Genomic DNA, 6750 nt, shown 5'->3' with positions numbered 1-6750 from the left:
ATGATTTTAACTCGATTCTGAAAGGAATGAATTGAACGAAGATTAATGTACATGTTTTGAGGTTGAAGAATTCAGAACAGACAATATACGAAGGTAAAAGTGGACTACTATTTGATTGGGAATACAACTCGAGATGGTTTGTATCGAGTTCCCCTCAATCACATACTTGTTTGCTTAATTGCTCTTATGTGTTTTCATTTGAGTTGTTGAATAAGTTTTTGATGTTATGAATGCCTTGATGATGATATACGTTGCATTCATCTTAAAGACTTATTCCTTGATTTTGAAATGAACGGAAACGTTCGAATAGACGATTTGAGGAATCGTATATGTATTGTCTGGGTGGTTGTTTTAGCCTAGCGTCTGATTTGCATATATGATTGCTTCAAAGTCTAGAGAAGAAAGATAAGTAACCCCACCTCGAGCGGGAGAGTCGGTGGATTAGTTATGATATCCACTTATCGGGATCCCAATCGACGAATGAAGAGATGAACCTTGTTTTTAAAACATGCATTGTATTACTTTTATATCATGATCTTGATATATGTTTATATGCATGTTTAGTTGCTTTTACTGGGAAATATATTTCTCACCGGAGTTATCCGGCTATTGTTATGTTGTATGTGTCATGGCAATAGAAGGGAATGGAGCAGAACAAAGGCAATCTTGAAGAACAAGGGTTGAAGAAATATAGAGTGATGATCTGAGTTAGATGGTTGAGTGAGCTGTCATGATGTAGAGTTGAGCTTTAAACATGATCTTGTTATAGCTACTTGTTTCACAACTTGTAGATGATCTAGTTGTTATTTTGTTGTTGTATTTAGGATTTGATAGATGTTTAAATCCTTTGAGACAACATGATGTATTTTGATCTTGTTATATAGCAAGGTTTCTTGCATATTTGGAAAGTCTTGATTATTATGATTGTAAGGCTTCTTATGATTAATTCTATCCATTGTATAACATGTTAGAATGCATGTTAGATGTTGCTATGGATTAGATCATGAATAAATCCTTGTTTGAGATGATCTTGGATGGAAATACTTGAGGAACTAGTTTTGACAGCAGCTGGTTTTTTTTCTGGTGCAATGGCCGGCGCACGGGCGAGCAAGTACTCGCGCGCGCGCGAGCCAGCTTTTGAGATCTCGGTCTCATTGGCCGGCGCGCGCGCGAGGGGTGATGCCCGCGCGTGCGCAGGGCAATCTAATTTAAAAAAAAATAAAATTTTGTCTTTTGTTTAGACATTGATTGTTGTCTATTATTGTTGATTAATATTTATTGAGAGATTAGAACTCGGATCGTCACAAAAGTCATGACCAATGTGCTAGGTGTATGATAGGATATTTTTCATGTCTCAACTTGTATAATTTTATTTGATAAAATTAAAGTGAGCCTGGTTTATGGCTCGTTCCCACCCCTTGATATGTATCCCTTATGTGTCATGACTATTCAAATGTAAATATTTGTAATAGTGGGAGATCAAGATTGGAAGATTGTGGACCCGATGATCAAGATGCGACATGTAAAATATTGGAAGCTTATGTAATAAGTTGCATTTGCATCCCTGCATTTACCTAGGATTTGGACCTTGATCCATGCTTGACTTGCATGGATCAAATAGTATTGGCAATCGATAATCCTTATTTAATTGTCATATTATGATATATGCGATATATAGTAATATGCATATATGTATATTATTCGATAATATAGTTGCATGAATCCGGCAAACATACAAAATCATGGCACGCGATTTTAAATAAAATGATGAGACAATTTAAAAATTTAAATCCCTCATTTTGAATATGATTCAAAATTTATATCAAGCCATAAAAGTAAAAATTAAAAGAGTTTAATTTATTCTGGTCTTCTATCAACGGTGGTTGCATGTTGAACGCTACCCGCGGTCAGTGTCTGGCTCATATTATTGGGGAGACCTGGACGCCGAAAAGCTGTGACTTCCACTGACATAGGTGATGTGAATTGGGTGGAAATCCCATGACTTCGGCTCATATTATTGAGGGAACTCATGGCGACCGTCTACTATGATTCAACATTGATGGGTCGGCTTGACACTCGAAAATAAACGACGTCATATTATTGGGTCCTTATCAAGAGTGAGACGAAACACGTAGAGGTAGCATGGGGATGCAATTGGGCTCTATCTTTTAGAAATTATGATTGGCTGATATTATTCGGGATCATAGTTGTCTAGATTGGACTCTACGTGCTCACTAAGGAAATACGATTTCCCGTTTTTCATCAGAGGGTGGTGAAAATGTCAAAATAGTGGAAGGAAATTTATAAAATCAAAGTCCATATTTTATATCTTATAATTATTTTAAAATAATTAGTAACGATTATCTGTTTTCAATTTCAGTATGTTTAAGATGTCGACACGCAATTCACTTTCTGTTATTCTTGAACAAAACAAGCTAACCGGACCTAATTATCAAGACTGGCTAAGAAATCTAAAGATTGTTCTAAAATCTGAGAGGATGGCATATGTTCTTGAAAAGAAGCCACCGAAGGAAGCAGCTCCTAACATCAGTGAGACTTAGTTAGCAAAGCTTGAGAAATGGTGGGACCATGATCTCCAAGCTAAGAGCTACATCCTGGCTTCTATGTCGAATGAACTGCAAAGGCGGTTCGAGGATGCTGCGAATGCTGTTGACATTCACTTTCATCTGAAAGAGTTATACGGTGTTCAAACTCAATCAGAAAGACACGCAACTGTGAAAGAACTCATGACTACACGCTTGCGAGAAGGGGCTTGGGTCCATGAGCATGGTGTTAGGATGATTGGGTTAGTTGAAAAATTAGTGGGACTCAATGTGGTTATGCCTCATGAGCTCTCGATTGATATTCTCTTGTTGTCTTTACCTTCCTCATTCGACGGATTTGTGGTTAATTTTAATATGAACAAGATAGAGGCCACCCTTAAAGAGTTGGTCAATATGCTTGTTAATTATGAGGCCACAATCAAGAAAGAAAAAACCTGTTCTGCTTTTGGGCTCGTCGTCTGGGACGAAAAAGGGAGCCCAAAACAAGGGAAAGAAGCGTTCTGCCCCTGTAGTTCAGAACAAGCCTAATAAAAAGCCATACAAGAAACCTGCTCAAGGGCCCAAAAGGCCAAATAAATCAGAACAAGTCTGTTTTCACTGCAACAAGCCTGGACATTGGAGGCGTAATTGCACTGAATATCTTGCCCAGAAGCGTTCTGGCCATGGTATGTTTTATATTGAAATTAATATCTCAATGAATTCTTATTCTTGGGTATTGGATACCGGATGTGGTTCTCATCTATGCAATGATTTGCAGGTGATGACAAGAAGCAAGAAACTTAGAGAAGGTGAGACCTTTCTAAGACTTGGAAATAGAGCAAGGGTTGCTGCCAAGGCCAAAGGAGATATTATTTTAATATTAAACAATGATTTTAGGTTGCTTTTGAGAGATGTTTTGTATGTTCCTGATTTGGTTAAAAATATTATTTCTATTTCTATGCTTGATAGAGATGGTTATTCTTGTGTTTTTGCAAAAGGTGTTTGCAATATATATAAGAATGAATGTTTGATTAGAACTGGTGAATTACAAAACGATCTCTATAACTTAAAATTAAAAGATATTTCATTGAACAATGTCCAAACAGTAACAACAACAAATAAAATAAAACAAGATAGTCAAAACCCAGCACATATATGGCACGCTAGACTAGGTCATATTTCTCAAAGAAGGATGCACAAACTAGTGGGAGAGGGCATGTTCGACATGTCAGATATAAACTCTCTACCTACTTGTGAATCTTGTCTGAAGGGAAAAATGAACAAGACTCCCTTTAATGGGAATGTAGAACGTGCACATGGTCTTTTGGATTTGATCCACATAGACGTATGTGGCCCGCTAAATGTTAGCACTAAATATGGGCAGTCCTACTTCATTACCTTTACTGATGATTTTTAGAGGTATGGGTATGTTTATTTGATGAAATACAAGTCTGAAGCATTTGAAAAGTTCAAATAATTCAGATCTGAAGTAGAGAAACAATTGGGTAAAAGTATTAAAACACTTCGATCAGATCGAGGTGAAGAATACTTGAGTACTGAATTTTTGGACTATCTTAAAGAGAATGAGATTCTCTCACAGTGGACTCCACCAGGAACTCCAGAATTGAATGGTGTTTCTGAACGTCGAAATCGAACTTTGATGGACATGGTTCGATCTATGATGGGATTCACTGAATTGCCTAGATCGTTTTGGGGCTTTGCGCTTGAAACTGCGGCAATGTTGTTGAATAATGTCCACGAAGGCAGTGGATAAAACACCATATGAGATATGGATGGGAAAGGTTCCCAAATATTCTTATCTGAGAATATGGGGATGTCCTGCTTACGTGAAGCAGACAGTGGGAGACAAATTAGATAGTAGATCCATTTTGTGCTACTTCGTGGGATATCCAAAGAACTCTGTTGGATATTATTTCTATCATCCAAAGGAAGAAAATGTGTTTGTTTCTAGAAATGCCACCTTCTTGGAGAAGGAGTTTCTATTAGATAGAAAAGGCAAAATGATATAACTCGAGGAAATTCGAGATACACCCACGACTGTAGAATTTGAACCCAATCTCCAACAGCCAGTAGTTGAATCACACATACCTAGAAGGTCTGAAAGAATAATCAGACTGCCTGCAAGATATACGCTTCTTCATGAACAAGGCCATGATGAGCCTAGTGATGGATGTGATCCACGAAACTTCAAAGAAGCAATATTTGATGCTGAATCATCTAAATGGCTTGAAGCTATGCAGTCCGAAATGGACTCCATGTATTCGAACCAAGTATGGACTTTAGTAGATCCACCTAAGGGAATTGTTCCCATAGGATGCAAATGGATTTACAAGAGAAAACTTGGGGCGGATGGGAAGGTATTGACCTTCAAAGCAAGACTAGTGGCAAAAGGCTATACTCAAAGGCAAGGAGTTGACTATGAGGAAACCTTTTCACCAGTCGCTATGTTCAAGTCAATTAGAATATTGCTAGTCATAGCTGCATGGTATGACTATGAAATATGACAGATGGATGTGAAAACAGCATTCCTCAATGGAGACATTAAAGAAGAGATCTATATGTCTCAACCTGAGGGTTTCACATCAGTAGGAAGTGAGCATAAGGTATGCAAACTTCAGAGATCGATCTACGGTCTCAAGCAGACATCTAGGAGTTGGAATCTCAGATTTGATAACACTATCAAAGAGTTTGGTTTTGTTAAAAATCCTTAGGAACCATGTGTGTACAAGAAAGTTAGTGGGAATGCAGTGACATTCCTAGTACTTTACGTTCATGATATCCTTCTCATTGGGAATGATATAGGATTATTACAATCAACTAAAGTATGGTTAGCAAGTAAATTCTTCATGAAAGACATGGATGAAGCATCTTATGTATTGCGAATACAAATCTATAGAGATAGATCAAAGAAGATGCTGGGGCTCACCCAAGTCACGTATATTGATACCATACTTAAAAGATTCTCTATGGAAGAGTCCAAGAGAGGATACTTACCAATGTGTCATGGTGTTACTCTATCTAAATCAATGTGCCCTAAGACTGATGAAGAGATAGAGATGATGACACGTGTTCCCTATGCGTCAGCAATTGGTAGTATCATGTATGGTATGATATCAACGCGTCCTGATATAGCATATGCTTTGAGTGTTGCAAGCAGATATCAGGCTAACCCTGGTCCATTGCATTGGAAAGCCGTGAAAGATATTCTTAAGTACTTGAGAAGGATTAAGAATTTGTTCATGGTTTATGGGGGTGGAGAATTAAAATTGGAAGGCTATACAGATTCTAGCTTCCAATGTGACATGGATGATTCGAAATCGACTTCTGGTTTTGTATTCATGCTTAATGGTGCTGTTGTCTCTTGGAAGAGTTCCAAGCAAGACACAGTTGCGGATTCCACCACTGAAGCCGAATACATAGCAGCATCTGCTGCAGCCAAAGAGGCAGTTTGGATGAGGAATTTTGTCCAAGAGTTGGGCGTTATTCCAAATGGAGTTGATCCAGTCCCGGTATAATGTGACAACACTGGTGCCATTGCTCAGACAAAGGAACCAAGGTCTCATCAGCGATCCAAACACATACTGAGGAAATTCCACATCATTCGGGAGATTGTGGGAAGAGGAGACATATCAATCGAGAGAGTTGCCTCTACAGATAATGTTGCTGATCCACTAACAAAGCCCTTGCCAGGACCATTGTTTGAGAAGCATCGCAAAACAATGGTATTAAAACTAATGAGTAGTTGTCTTTAGGGCAAGTGGGAGATTGTTAGAGTAGATGCCCTACAAGCCAAATGTTGGTCAGGGATTTTATTGACTCAAGTGTAATAACAATCTTTATTTTAATATAATTAATCTTTTATCTGGCATTTTCTTTATCTGTATACCCATGCAAGTTGCATAGATAAAGACCTTGAATATACTATAGTAAGATATGAGGTTGTACATGTGATGGCAATCATGAAACACATATTATTAATTACTGTATATTTTAAATCAAGTTCCTAGTCGATTGAGCCGTCCGAAATAAGGATAAGGATCGCTCGAGCTCGAGACTAGAATTTGTGATGATGTGTACCACGTTTCATTGGTATGGACATAGAGATGTTCAATCATACAGATTGGTGCTCATACGATGAGTTCACTGAACAACCCTCCCTCGGACTTCCCAAGTGGTTATCATTCAT

The sequence above is a fragment of the Henckelia pumila genome, chromosome 3 (assembly GCF_033568475.1).
Source record: "Henckelia pumila isolate YLH828 chromosome 3, ASM3356847v2, whole genome shotgun sequence".
In the NCBI taxonomy this organism is placed as follows: Eukaryota; Viridiplantae; Streptophyta; class Magnoliopsida; order Lamiales; family Gesneriaceae; genus Henckelia; species Henckelia pumila.
This window is presented reverse-complemented; position numbering follows the sequence as displayed.